Here is a 13998-nt window from a genome sequence, read left to right as displayed (position 1 = left end):
TCTAACACTGTAACTCCTTAACATTCGCTGTTTATAGTTGTAGTTGTTTTGCATTGCAAATTCGTGAGTCAGTGCAACGATTAAACGGATAGTGTTTACGATGATGAACTGTGTTTATGTAGTAGCGACTCTATTCAACTGTAGATTTATAGATCATTCAGTTAATTACGCGGCGGATGCGTATAAACAGTGGTACGATTAAATAAGTGATCTGTATCAATTTATGTTTACGAATTCGTGTAATTATTTACCAATTTATGTTTGCATCGCTGTGTAAATGCAGAGTGTTTGTTTACGTCTTGTTTGACTAATTATTTAAATTGAGTAACTGTGTTTATTCTACGTCCATGGAACTCTGTGAATTGTTGAAATTTTTAGAAATGAAATCACACCGCAAATTGTTTCTTACTACGTTTTCTGTTTTCATTATCTGGCAAGGTTCATTTGTCGGTGAAACGTTCTATTCAATAAGGTGGTAGCAGTGTTTCCTATGCGTCAGAGGGCTCTTTGTAACTCTTTCCGTGCTTCCTGACACTCCGCAGCAGTACTCTCTCTACTCTTTGCTTCTCTCGAAAACTCTCTATCCTCTGATACTTGCCAGCACCCTGCACTCTGAAACTTTTTGATTCTCTCGAACACTCTGTACCTACTCCTCCTCTCTGACCATCCTCGCCACTCTTCAACTCTTCGATTTCGTCCGACCAACCTCTGTGTCCTCCCTCTTCGAATTTTCAAGCCTTCAATTAACAGTTGCCGCTGAATTTTTAACGCGAACGTGACTTTTTCTTTGCAAGGTACAAAAATGAACCGAGTTTTAATTAGAACTTTCAGATTTCTCTTAAAATCGTGTATCATAGTTGCAAAAAAGGAGAAGCAAGTTTGAAGGTTGGGAACGCGTGAACACGCGGTGTTAACGGTGAACCACGAGGTCGTCGGGCTAATTGTAAGCGCGATTAACCAGCTTCACGCTTCTCTGCACTACGGTCTGTTGCACTGGAGAGAAAGGAGAGGATCTCTCCTTCGAGCCCCTAGCTTAGGGGTTGAAAAGGTTATCAGGGAGAAGAACACGTTCACCGTACGCGGACCCTTCGAATTGCCTCTGGGGACGCGTGACCTTCGAGCATAGTTGCAAATTCTAAATGCGCCCTAATTGTCTGACGTATTAATAATATCTACGTACGGTGTCTCGAAATTAAACGCGCAAACTTCAACTGTACGATTTTCCGTTAGTGGGAGCAGAAATTTCTGATGCAAAAGGGAATGGACAAAAGCGTTTAAAGGAGAACGAATATATTATGTATAATAAAGACGGTAATTTAAAATGAAAATATACATATAGTTCATAACTTGAAATGGTAGGAATCACTGAAACGGACTAAACTATACGAAGCAGAACGCTTTACGAGGCGTTTCAAACTTCCAAATGAGACTTATGCTTTATTCACAAAGCTATTCGAAGATTTCATAAACCCTCGTTTTATGCTTTTCATTAGAGAACGAAGGATAGCCACGTAGCTTTCTACGCGTTCAAACAATCTGTTATATCTGTTTTTAAAGCGTTAAAACTTTTTCATTTATATGGTACCATACGCGTGAATTCTGCAAACCTTATTAACAAACTTCAAATATCTTTTGGAATATGACATTTTTCTAACTCTTCGCCCTCATATTTTCCTACTGACGGAATGCATAATAGAATCCATTTACTTTCTACGAATGCATCGTATAAAAGCCATAAAAACAGTTTATCAAATGAAAGTAAATTGTCCTATCTAGTTGAGTAACTTTCCTTATTACCTGAAACGTTACGTTCAACCCAAGACGTTACGTTGCAGCTAAGAAAATGTAATTTTTGCTTAAAACCACGAAGATGCTACGAACAACAATAATTGGCGAAACGGAAGAGTCGTCGCGTCGCGGTGAAATTACAACAGACGACGCGCCATAATCGGGCTATCATAGAAAGACGGATTTTATTTAAAACCGCGCTGCAATTTCTTGCCGCAATCTCGAGGACGAAATAATAATTGGCAAAAATTGAGCGACGTTTCTCATTGGTCCTCTGGCTGGTAGCATTTCCTCTTCCTGTTGCTAGCCACCAACCTCGAATTTCAATCTCGCCCAACCCGAGAACGCCGCGCCCTGCCGCTACATTCGTAATAACTTGAGCGAAATTACGTTTGACCCGAGATTTCGTCGTTCTCATTGCGAACAAGTAAGTTTCAGTCTTGGTATATAACTGCAAAGAAGTCGAGCTACCGTTCTAAAAAGGAAAGGAAGAAAAATTATAGATATACTTGTAAACAGTTGGATAACTTATGAAACGAATAAGGGAAAAGTTATTAACGCTTGAACGGCGAAAGGGGATTTTCACGGGAGCAAAGAATAAGAATCAGAAATGAAAGTAGCTCGAACGTAAAAGTAATATCACACTCGCAAGACTTTCTTTCGAATTTCCAACAGCTTCGGCTCGCTGTCTCGAGCAGAAAGCTTTACCGCGTGCACGCGGAATCGCGTCTTGCGTCGCGTCGGGCGTACAGGAGGGAAATCTGCAGCTGCGTTTAAGAAATCTAGGATCCAGCTTTTTCCCAACGACGAGGTACGTTTATGCACCGTTGCTTTCGCATAAATTCCAGCAAAACCGTCGCGTCGCGACGAAAGGGACCCGATCCGCACGTAAAGACACATACAGAAGCAGAGGAGGAGTCTTTTTACCCTCGTCGCGCGCCACTTGCGGCTTTTCTCCCGCCCCTTTACGACCCGCTGCTTTCCGATATTCGTAGAATCGTTGTGACACCGCCGCCGCGCGATAAGGGAAGGGAATCGTATTGTTTCGTCTCGCGAAAGGAATCGACGGATCGTGTGTTTATTCGGAGCAACGATGTGTTGTCTGTAAACGTATTTATGTATATCGTTCGTTCGTTCGCCTGTAAGGGGATACAGCGGATGCAGGAATAATTGAAAAGAGGAATGAAAGGATCGAATGGCGGGCGCCATGTTTAGTCAGTTCCAGAATTTCAGATTAAAACAGGCTTCATAAAATTGAAATTTAATAGTAGCAGTGATAGGTGTATTACTCTTGATTCGCTAGGTATTTAACGTACATCATCGTTCGAAAGCTCCCATTTTCGACATTAAAACGAATTTATTTGGTGCAATCGAAAAACTGATAGGATAATTCTGGGAAGCTCTGTAAAATATCGCGATTACCCTCTGGCCAGTACCGACATATCGTGTATAGTGTAGAGAATAAAAAAGCTAGCCTGGTTTGGTGGGATTTTATACCGGTAAGTGATAGTGGCAATTAACCGCGATTTACAGCGTAGTCGAAGCAACAAATTCCCGAGGAAAACGTCGACGAACACTCAACAGTTTATTAGGATCGTTAGCAGAGAAGCGCATTGCGTCGCGACCGCGTGTCACGCAAAAAGGCTATATAGATATCGATTTTTAATTAGCCCAAATCCTATTACACGGTAATCGTTACAAAAACCGGACCATCCAACTCGTGCTGGATGCAATTCAAACATCCTCGGATAGATGATAAAAAGGAAAATTTTTCTCGATCTTTCTTGTCCCTGGGGATTCACTCTCAACCCCGACGAGCACAACTCCCAAATATCCTTCAATTTTTACCAACTTCTACGAGCTTTTACGAGCCAGCTCTATCCGCTCGGAAATTAATTGATACTTTCAGTGTCTACACGGTTGTTACTATAAATTTACTGTTATACATATTACCTAAAGAATTCAAATAACTAACGTACAGATTAATTAAAATTCAGACAATGATAAAGTATCTCCTCCAAATAATTTCCCGTTGCTTCCCAAGAATCGATCCTGGCGAGAACAGCATCCTCAATTTTTCTTAATCAACAGCTCCGACGATTGGTTGTCGATAAAACCGTGGCCGGGCAAAGTTTACGAGGGAGGGAACCGTTAAAAACTTTCCTACGCGAAAGAAGAGCTCAGGAAAACTGCGAAGGCATAACGGCGCGATCATAAAAGACACTAAAATCCGCGAACGAATCTCTTTGGGGCAACGTTATCGCGAACAGACACGCGGTCCTCGCGTTTCTCGAATGTCGGATCAGAGAAAAAGAAAAAAAGATAAAAAGATAAAAAACAGCGAGAAGGAGAAAGGAGAGAGAAAGCCAGCCTCTCGAGGCAAGTTTTCAACGGGGCGCGACGCCGTCCGAAAATGTTTATGAATTTTCTCCGTACCGTTGTATCACTTTAAATAAGCCGCCGCGTTCGCTATAAGACGCATAAAAGGGACGACGTTTTGTTTGTAAATCCACCAGTTTAACCAGAAGCTTACGCCTGTACCGCGTTTTCCTCTATCCTGCCTCGAAACGTGAAAAAAACTGAAGCAATCGAAACATTCTCAATTCGGTAACTGTTCAATTTCTTTAAAGCAAGTAGCGAGAAAGAATATAAATTAGTAAAAGTAAAAAAAAGGGGAAAAGGGAAAAGAGAAAAGAGGTGGAGATGTTGGGTGGAGAAACGGGTGCAGCAAAAAAAAGCGTAACGTCCGACGCGACGCGACGAAGGGTTTGTGAAGAGCGACGTTATCTGAAGGGAGTGCAACGTGCAACGAGTCACCTCGTAAGATCATTCACGATTCGCTAGGCTGCTGGGCGAGCATTGCTCGCACCCAGAGAAAAACCTGGGGAGCACGGAGCACGGAGATTAGTATCTTCCGGTAGCTCGTGTCTATCGATCCAACCTGTGCTTTACGTGTACTACCAAACTGCACTTGCTTTTCTTCTTATCTCTTCGTTGCACCATGCTGCACCATCTCTTCTTTTCCCTTCCTTCTTAACTTTCTTACCGAGCAACTTTCTTATTATTAGAAATTAAGACCATCAACTTGGCACGAGCAACTATTTTCAATGAGAAATTTTGAATGAAAGACACGATAAATTTTATGCGTTTCGAAGTAGGATAATGACCCATGGGAATACACTCGAACAACGACTATTGCCTCTACACGTTGGCACTCTGTAATGGGTGTAATAATCTATGGGTCGACGGTTCAATAAAACCACTGGGTGTATAGAAGCAGTGGATGATAACGGGCACAATAATGTGTCGGTTCATAGTTCAGTAGGGCTACCGTTGTATAGATTCAACATGTAGTAAGTCCACCAATACACCGAGACATACTAATCTACCTGTGTACCGCAGGAACGGCATACATATCTAATATTTAATACAACGTAGTTTCAGGTTTCCGTTGGCACATGAGAATCCACGTGCAGCTCTCAGCACCAGTTTGTTGCAGGGAACTTGCGACAAAATAGATTCACCGGTGGTTAACGCATTGCAAATTATCATAGAATCCATGAAAATTTCAAAAGCAAACCAAAATTCCTGGGCACAGAATTACAAATACTGAATACGCAAAAGATAAAAGGGATGTAAGGAAGAAACCCGTGGCATTTTAAACGCAATCTTTCGCGGGCGGATCCACCTCGGTGGGGTGGTCGGCGTATCCAGGAATAATTCATACGGTAGCCGGATGTCTCCGATGCTGGTGCGAATCGTCGGTAATATAAAGCAATACGCGTTGCTCCAAGTGCATTACCGCCCAGTCGAACGAAACCACAGGGGACGCGGCAACTTTCCATCGTCTTGCAAACGGCAAGGTTGTTTCCCGATTTTCCTCGAGGTTTCACGCTTATTCGGATTCGCTCTCGGTGCTCGCCGCGTTTCCTACGGGAAAAGCCAGCCTCCGGGCTATTCTCCGTTTTCTCCTCCTTCCATTTTGAACGTTAGCCTCTGAACAGCCGCGAACCGACCGCTTTCCCTCCTCTCTCTTTGCATTTCCCTTTCTTCGCAAACATGCTCACCGTCGCGTCGCCTCGCCTCGCCTCGCCTCGCCTCGGTTTTCCGTTCAATCAAGTGTACAGCTTTTGTTTGCCGTCGAAGGTGACGAACGACGGAATCGGAATTCAACAACGAGCAGACGACTAGTGGTTTTTTCTTTTTTCACTATGAATCGTTTAAGGTAACGTTCTAATAAAAGTTTTCCTACAGTCTACTAGTAGTACTCTGGAACATTACTGATGAACCCGGTAAGAAACTGCTCCTCTTTCGGCCAGCACAATTGCCGAACGAATATCTTCCTTAACTTTCTTCCACTTGGTATCGTTTCGCCGTTATCGACCACCTTAATCGCCACGATTTCCATTTGCAAGAACGAGCAGAGCACCGTTTCGCTGCTGGAAACACCGGGCCACGATTACCGTGGAAAATAGAGGCAAATTTTTTCCACCACGGTTACGTGCAATTTCGAGAACCGTCTCTTCTCGAACGGCTACCCTGGCTGCACCGCGTTTCAGCCTCCGATTCTCCTACGTTTCTTCCAGCCGTTTCCTTGGCAGTTTCGTTATTGCAACGATATTTCACCGTACCGCGCCGCGCCGATGTAAAAGGAACCGAGCCAACCATTTTTTCCCTCGATAATCAGTAAACGAGAAAAAATTTGTCGCTGATCGAAACCATCAGAACGATCGTGGCGAGACGAGGGTAAGTTCTAGCCTGGAGCAGAAGAAAATATAGCGGTAGTCGGTAGACGAAAGCAGGAAGGTCAACAGATGGCAGGCTGGAGGGAAAGGGATGAAGCAAAAGGGGAATGAAAAAAGCGAGGAGCACGGGACCGGAAAGAGATAAAGATTAAAATGATGGAAGGACGGGCTAAGACAAAAGGTGTTGCTACCGCGACTCACAAACGAGACGGAGGTTAACGGGCAGAAGAAAAAAAGAAGAGAAAGAGAAAGAGAAAAAGAAAGGGCGTTATTCGTTTGCGACATGATCGCAAGTGCTGCTTTCCAGCACGCGACGCGACGGTCTAATGGAGGACGTAAATAAGACAATCAACATTTTCATAGTAGCGCTTATTACAATAAAAAGGAAAGGGAAACGGGAAAGGACATGGTTTTCTATCGAACATGGTCGCCATTTATGCGAACGATATCGTCTCCACTCCCCATATCCGGCAGACCGTTTCGCAGAGCAAACCGCACTTACGAAGCTTAATTTTCGAATCGGAGAATCGGATAAAAGCAAGCATCCCTCGATTTAAGATATCTCCCCGTTTTCCAACATCAGATCGTATAACGGCAGTTTACCTCGTTCCTGTTTTCTTACATTGTAACGAACAAAATGCTGAATCGGAGCTGGAGGTTATCGCGCTGATGAAGCGGGAAAGCACTTTCCTTGCTCGAATTGACTGCGAATAAATTCGAATCGAACGCGACTGGCCAAACAGTCCAAGATTCGATTACCATTCCACGGCAACCAACCTATTTGTCGATATAACAATCGCGCCATTCGAATATCTGCATTACAAACCAAAGGATAATCGCTTCTCGAGTTGAAAGAGCGAGCTTCCGGTCGCACGAAGAACAACGACGTTTCCCTCGGAAGGAAGTTCGCGAAACTGTCCGATTCCATTTCTCTCGCAAGATGGATGATCCGCCGATGACTCGCGAAAATCCTGCAGCGATACAAGCTCGATCGCAAAAAAAGCGACGCGACGCGGCGCGGCGGCGAGCAATTACCAATGCCGTTCGATGGCCGTCAATTTTCCTGAAACTCACCGATCCTAAGTTGTACGATAAATTAAGTTTCCGGCTCGTTCATCAATTTAATATCCTCCGAGACAGTCGATGGATGTTTAGCTTCTTTAATGGTTTCTTCTGATTGATCGACCTCCTTCTAGACAACGGAGCAGACCAATTGATATCGATCAATACGCGAATTAGAGTTTCGGAAAAAAGAAGGAAAACTTTTCGCGTTTCATATCGGATTTTGTGTCCCCAGTGTACGAAATAATATAGCTTGGTAAATAAATTTCGGTGTTGACACCCTTCTTTCTTCGTGGGAGACGTTTCGATATAACAGTCCTCGTTGCGGACGCGAATCCCTTTGTCCAGGCCGCCCTTTCACCCCCCTGCTTTTTTTCACGAGCACGTGTCGCGCAGGAGGGTGGACGTATTATACAAGACGAAACCAGCAGACGCGGTATACATAGTTGGTAGTAATTAAAATTCGTGGTGGTTTGCGAGCGTGTCGTGAAATTAGATGTTAAACGCGCGGTTTTGTGAAATTTCAGGACTAGATGATTTGTTCTACTTCTACCTTCTGTTTTATCGCTGCGAAATCACTTTGAACAATCGCTGACACAATTCTAAGCATACAACGATGACCCCGAAAACCCAACCATCTCGTCGGAAAATAAATTGCTGTCGAGCTTACTCGACAAAGTAAAGCACAATCAAGTTCTTGGAAATTCGATCCATTCTTCTTCAGCGAAGAATAAAGCTGTTCGACTTCAGGGCTCGTTAAGTCGTTCGATAGAAACGCAATTTCGATTTGGTGGCCAAGTCCCTTCGCCCCTCGCTTTCAGTCCCTTCTATTGCCGAATACGGTGCATAGAGTAGCGGCTCGATTGCACAAAATAGTATAACAACAAAAAGGTTCTATCTTGTACACTGTTCTGTTTCTCTTACACCACCAATTTCCTTCTTTCTCATCAATTTTCATTCCTCGTCTCTCTCCTCTCTTCATCTTCGTTTCCTTGCACCTCCTTACAATTTAACCAAAACCGTTTGCTATGCCACATACTCCTTCCTCCTTCCTCTGCCACCCACCCCATTGCTCTTTGAAACAACACCTCCGAGTCCCTTCTTCGCCCCTCAAGGAGGGAGGAGACGCCTGTTACCACCGAAAAAAGGGGGAGTGTGGCGGGAGCTGTTTCGTGTTCGCCTAAGTTAAAGGGGTGGCTCGTTAGTATGGCAAAACTACCCCCATTGCGAGCGAAGGCAGCGGAACACGCGGAGCGTGTTTGTAAAATTGAATCTTTTGTTTCTGCGATGCCGCTTTCGCAGCGAGTTACATTCTGCGTTGTTGCCCGACAACCACCCACACCTCCGCGCCCTTAATATTATTATCATTTTTTTCTTTCACGAGTTCTGACAGATTGATATTTGGAAAAATATCATTTTTAGTATTTTAGAGACAGAAATTTTCAAGGTAAACGGTGAGAAATGTGGCAGAAAAAAGAAATAATAGAAATGTACGATAAAACGTAAGGTAACAAAGGTATATCTAGGGTTGAATGTAAATTGTGGTAACGTGAAAAAAAAATTATAAAAAGAAACGGACGAGGTAACACGTTGTAGATAACAAGGTAGGAAAAAAGAAGTATGATTTAGTAGGCAACTGGTTGAGTTATGAGGAAACGTGAAACGACGATGTTAAGAGGAAAGTTAACATACAAACGCGAATTAAAAGGTTAAAAAAAAGGAATGAACTATGACATGCGAGGCTGGCATGCGAAAATAGAGAAAGGGGATGAAGTGGTAAGAAGATGTGAAGGAATGAAAAAGAGAGAGAGAAAGAGAACGGAAGCGTTGGGGAAGTTGGTAAAGAAACCCCGCGGAGTGAAAAATGGGCAGAAACAAGCAGAAGATAGGGAAAGAAGAGGAAAGCGAAATAGAAATGAGAAGGGTGGCTAGGTTATAAAGTAATATATGAGGAGAGAAAGATGCAAAAGGAAGCAGCGAAATCCGTGCAGGGAGAACGACCGTGGAAAACAGAACAAAAGATCGTGAAAAAGAAACGGAAGATGAAAGAAACATGGTGGTAGTTCAGTAAAGAGAAATGAAATTGCGTAAAAATATTCGACGAATGAAAAATATAGTCGACTAGAATAAACCAGAAGGGTACGCGCGAGGAAAGAACGCGAACAAACATACTGAGAAAAACTTATTTACATACTTGTTTATACTTTTTTTTTTTCAAAACTTCTTTATGCTTGAATGAAAATTTTTCCATGCAAATAAATATTAGCCTTATACAAAAAAACATTCCCGCAATTGTTTTCTGTTAAACAAATACGCCCACGAAAGAGTCGCGCAGGGAAACCGGAAGAAGGGATACCGAAGAAAAGAAAAAGAAGAGACTACCTACACACGTATATCTGGCTGGAGAAAGTGTAAGGTGGTTATGCTGCAGAAAAAAAAGAGGGAGGAAAAGGGAAGCTACCCTCGTGGACTTGACACAATGGGACACGCACAATACAACGCTGTATAAGGGATGACGCAGAGGGGTAAGGAGACAGAGTGGTTACCGAGAGAGAAAAAAACAGGGAAAGGGGAGTGCACCCTTCCCCTTTTACTACACTACCCTTCAATCCGTGGATATTTTCGACGAGATTTCACCCTCGTCTCGCTTCTTTTTCGCTAATAAATAATAAAAAGCATGGGGAGAGAAAGTTTAACGCGGTGCAACCCCCGCGTAACCTTCTATGCAACGATTCAAGGTTCGCGTTCATACACCCGAAACTATTATCTCTTCTACACATACGAAGAGACTAATAATTGGAAATGGATCTACTTCAATTTTGGGAAAATTACTTGATACGAGTTTGGTCCTGTCTAATAAACCGTGTAGAATGATGGACCGGTTATGAACAGTTTGAAAATGATTTCCACGATAAGAATAGCTCGTACATCACGCGTGACACGTAGTATTCATGGAGCAGTGTATGTATGACGACAGTGTTTAAAACGCATCACCTGCATTATGTGGCCCATGGATCAAGGTTGATTTTATTGCTTCGCATAAATCTATCCTCGTCCACGCGTGCATCGACGATAAATCATTCGAGTCTTTGAGGTCCCAGAGGTCCAAGAAATTTCGGATTTCTTATCAGCCCCAAAGAAAAAGAAAAAAAAAAACGTGTTGGCATGATTTTGAAAAATTCCTTTCTTTTTCTTTCGTTCATCCAACATGCACGCGTATTGCAGCAAGTTTCGGAGTTTGTAACAAAAGAATGAAGGATTACAACCGAAAGAGCGTATAAATTATTGGCGAGGCGAGGCGAGACGAGACGAGGTTAGCCTTTATCGTACGAGTGCATCGAATGCGCGTGGCAATGCACGAAAGTGCATCGAGGTGCATGCGAAAGCTTGGACCGGTTCTCTAGATCGAGGCACGAAAATTCGCGATAAATCTCGTCGACTGACTGCCGGAACATACACGAGGAACAGTCATTTCCGGAGAATTTCTGCTCGAGGGGACGGGAGAGCAACGGTCTCGAAAGAGAAGCGAGCAACCGAGGAACCGATCGATTTCTGTCACGTTCGAACGATGCTTTTCTTGTTATCGACGCGAAACAAAGATCGAAACAGTTCGCTGCGCTGTCGTTTCCGCCGATAATACGCGAAACCTGTCCCGTTTACTTTCATCGAAAATAGATTGTTCCAGTTTAATCTCTTTATGGGACACTGAAATATCAGACATTTCTATATGGAATGCGAATGGTCCAGCAATTTTCAGTCATTTATTTCAATCAACAAAAGCGGCGAGAGACTATTTCCATTTATAAGCATTTATTCGACGGTTTCGCGATTAGTATATGGCCATGAGTTTCTATTTTATATACATGAAAAATAAACGAAATTCATTTGAACGCAGCGCAAAACGCATCAGAACGCAATGCAACTCAACGCGATACGAATCTCGATAACAAAAGAAAGGTATGTAGGAAAATTCGTACTCACCAAAATTGAAGCGAACAAAAGCAACGAGGTTGAATAACGGAGTTCTGCAAACGAACGGAAATAAAATTTTATTTTCAACTCTGAATCAAGCAAAATTATTATTTTAATGAATTATCTCGATGGGGCAAACACACGAGGAATAATTCCAGCCAGCGCGTTAAAGTATTTCTAACGATAAGTAATAGAATTCCGATAGCTTTATCTTTCGGCAAACGCACAGTTAACGGGGAAATAAATCGGATAAGGATAGAACTGTGTCAGTGAAACTATACACATAATGTAGACAATAACGTTACTTAATATGTGACGAAGAAAGAAAATACTTTTCAAGGAAACATTTCATTTCGTTTTTGTATCCAGACCTTGTCTCCACGATTTAATATTGCCTCTTGAAAAATATCGAGCTGACCGCGACGACACATCTTCGCGAGAAGAGAAAAAAAATAGAAAGAAATATTACTTAAAAATTACGTTTCTCCTATGAAACAGATCGTATCAGAGACAAGATCCTTCTCATAAACGGCCCTTGAAGGGCTTCTTCTCTATTCCCCATCGGAAACTTATAAAACGCTGAACTGGCACGTTTCGTACGGCCAATTTATTATCCCATTCTTCCCCATTTCTTCGGCTATCTTCTACCTACCCCTCTTACCCTTTTTTTTTATCAATTGTTCTTCAGTTACCCCTTTCTTCGTCACCTTTCTATCAGATCCGTTTAGCAGATACCTATAGCGTAATTAATAAATTATTATCGATAATGTTTTTTATACTACACACTGGAAAAGAAACACGCGTATAGAAACATTTTTAAGAACAACAAGGGATCGCGTTGCACCATTGTAAAAGATTTTTCGGATGGACCGAAAGAGAGAAAGAGGCTTTGTCGAACGTAGAGAAAATAGCCGAGCCATAGATTTTTACGGGCCGTTTTCCAGCAGGCAAATCACGACAATTTCGGCGGCCGTCGATGCGGAAAATGAGTTTCTGCGCTGTCGGAAGTTCGCTAGATATTCGCGGCTTGCCTCGGAAACTCGGAAAAGATACGATCCACTACTGTGTCTACTATCTCTTGTCTAGCAACACCCCCGCGAACAGAGAAAGTGTCGTTCGAAAGAACGAAAGAACGAAAGAAAGAACAAGCATTAAAACTTTTGAAATAACAAAGTTTCATGAATCTTTACGCGGAATGTCGAGACATCGAGAAGAGATCGTTTACCTGGCCGTCCAACCAAACTATCCTTTCAATGCCTATACACTGAACAAAGCGTTCAACTTTGTCACCTGACTTTCACTCACGCGAGAAAAGTTAACCAAACGTTTCTTCCTGCTCTTCCAATTTATTTTTAACTTAAAAATAAATACAATAGATACGCGGGATGAAAAATGCAACGAGATAAATCGGTGAAATCAGTTACCACCGCAAATTCGATATTAAACCAGCCATTTCCTGACCGGCTGAGAAATATTTATAAAGTTTAATATTAAATCAAGCAACACAAAATAACCGGTAAATCAATGTTTAAGCTTCGAGCAGAAGTTGAGCTGTGAAATTTCATTTTCCTTCGTTGCATCTTCACTGGATTCCAACAAATATCGATATTCCCGTCATGTAACCGGAGAAACAATCGGTTTCTTTACTAAACTATTACGGTTCGAGATACATACTCCGTTGAAAAATTTATCCAATAAAATCACATTACATCGGAGAAATCCAGCGACCCGATTCGTTAACGAATCGACAGAGCTCGTTCAAAGACCCGATCAAGCGGAAAAACTTGATTAATGATCGAACTTTGTCGCGGGCAAAGAGAAAAAATTATTCGCGTTGAATTTTATCGGAACTCCATCCGACACGATTCTTCCATAATCGCATTACGCACAATTACGACAGAACTTCGATTCAACGGAAATTCGTCCTGTTCTAGAGAACAAATCAAGCGCCTTTATTTATTATCGATGAAGAACGTTTCGCCATGAAATTCGATTCAGCCAGTTGAACGAATCGATACTCCGATTAATCGAATTACAGCCTAACGAATTTCGATTCAGGTGTTCACCTATTTTTCGTCGCGATTATCCGGTTAAATGTACATATTAAGTTCCTCTCTGTCTCAAAGTACTCCTCAAGAAATGTGCCCCTATACAGTAGATACCAAGAATACGTCGGCGAAAGGTCGGCGACACACGAAATTTAGAAATTTAAAGGCAAAGTTGTAAACTTGAAATTCAATTCTACAATGTTTTTCGGAGAAATTACTATCTCTTTCTACTTTCTGCACCTACTCTGATAACGTTAAATTCGTATTTCTCGAGAAACAAGAAGCGTTTGACGTTGCGAACAGAAAATGGTTGAAATTAAACGAGGCGCGAATTCAATTTCTACCCGATAATTTCAGCTCGGCTAGATAGCAGTCGGTTTAAC

General features: G+C 42.3%; 1 protein-coding gene across 3 annotated transcripts in view; it reads right to left on the bottom strand.

The window, feature by feature from the left end:
- The window catches only part of PH4alphaEFB (prolyl 4-hydroxylase subunit alpha-1), an 83303-nt gene that overhangs the window by 44826 nt on the left and 24479 nt on the right, over nucleotides 1-13998 (bottom strand). For 2 of the 3 annotated variants that reach the window (XM_076692188.1, XM_034335425.2), the window contains one exon: nucleotides 11577-11620. The exons of the other annotated variant lie outside the window; for it this stretch is intronic. The gene's annotated coding sequence lies outside the window, so the exon portion shown is untranslated. The remainder of the gene's footprint in view (nucleotides 1-11576; nucleotides 11621-13998) is intronic. 3 annotated transcript variants of the gene reach the window in all.

Source organism: Osmia lignaria, chromosome 14, assembly GCF_051020975.1.
Source record: "Osmia lignaria lignaria isolate PbOS001 chromosome 14, iyOsmLign1, whole genome shotgun sequence".
Taxonomy (NCBI): domain Eukaryota; kingdom Metazoa; phylum Arthropoda; class Insecta; order Hymenoptera; family Megachilidae; genus Osmia; species Osmia lignaria.
The sequence above is the reverse complement of the archived record's forward strand: the minus strand, read 5'-3'. Positions and strand labels throughout refer to the sequence as shown.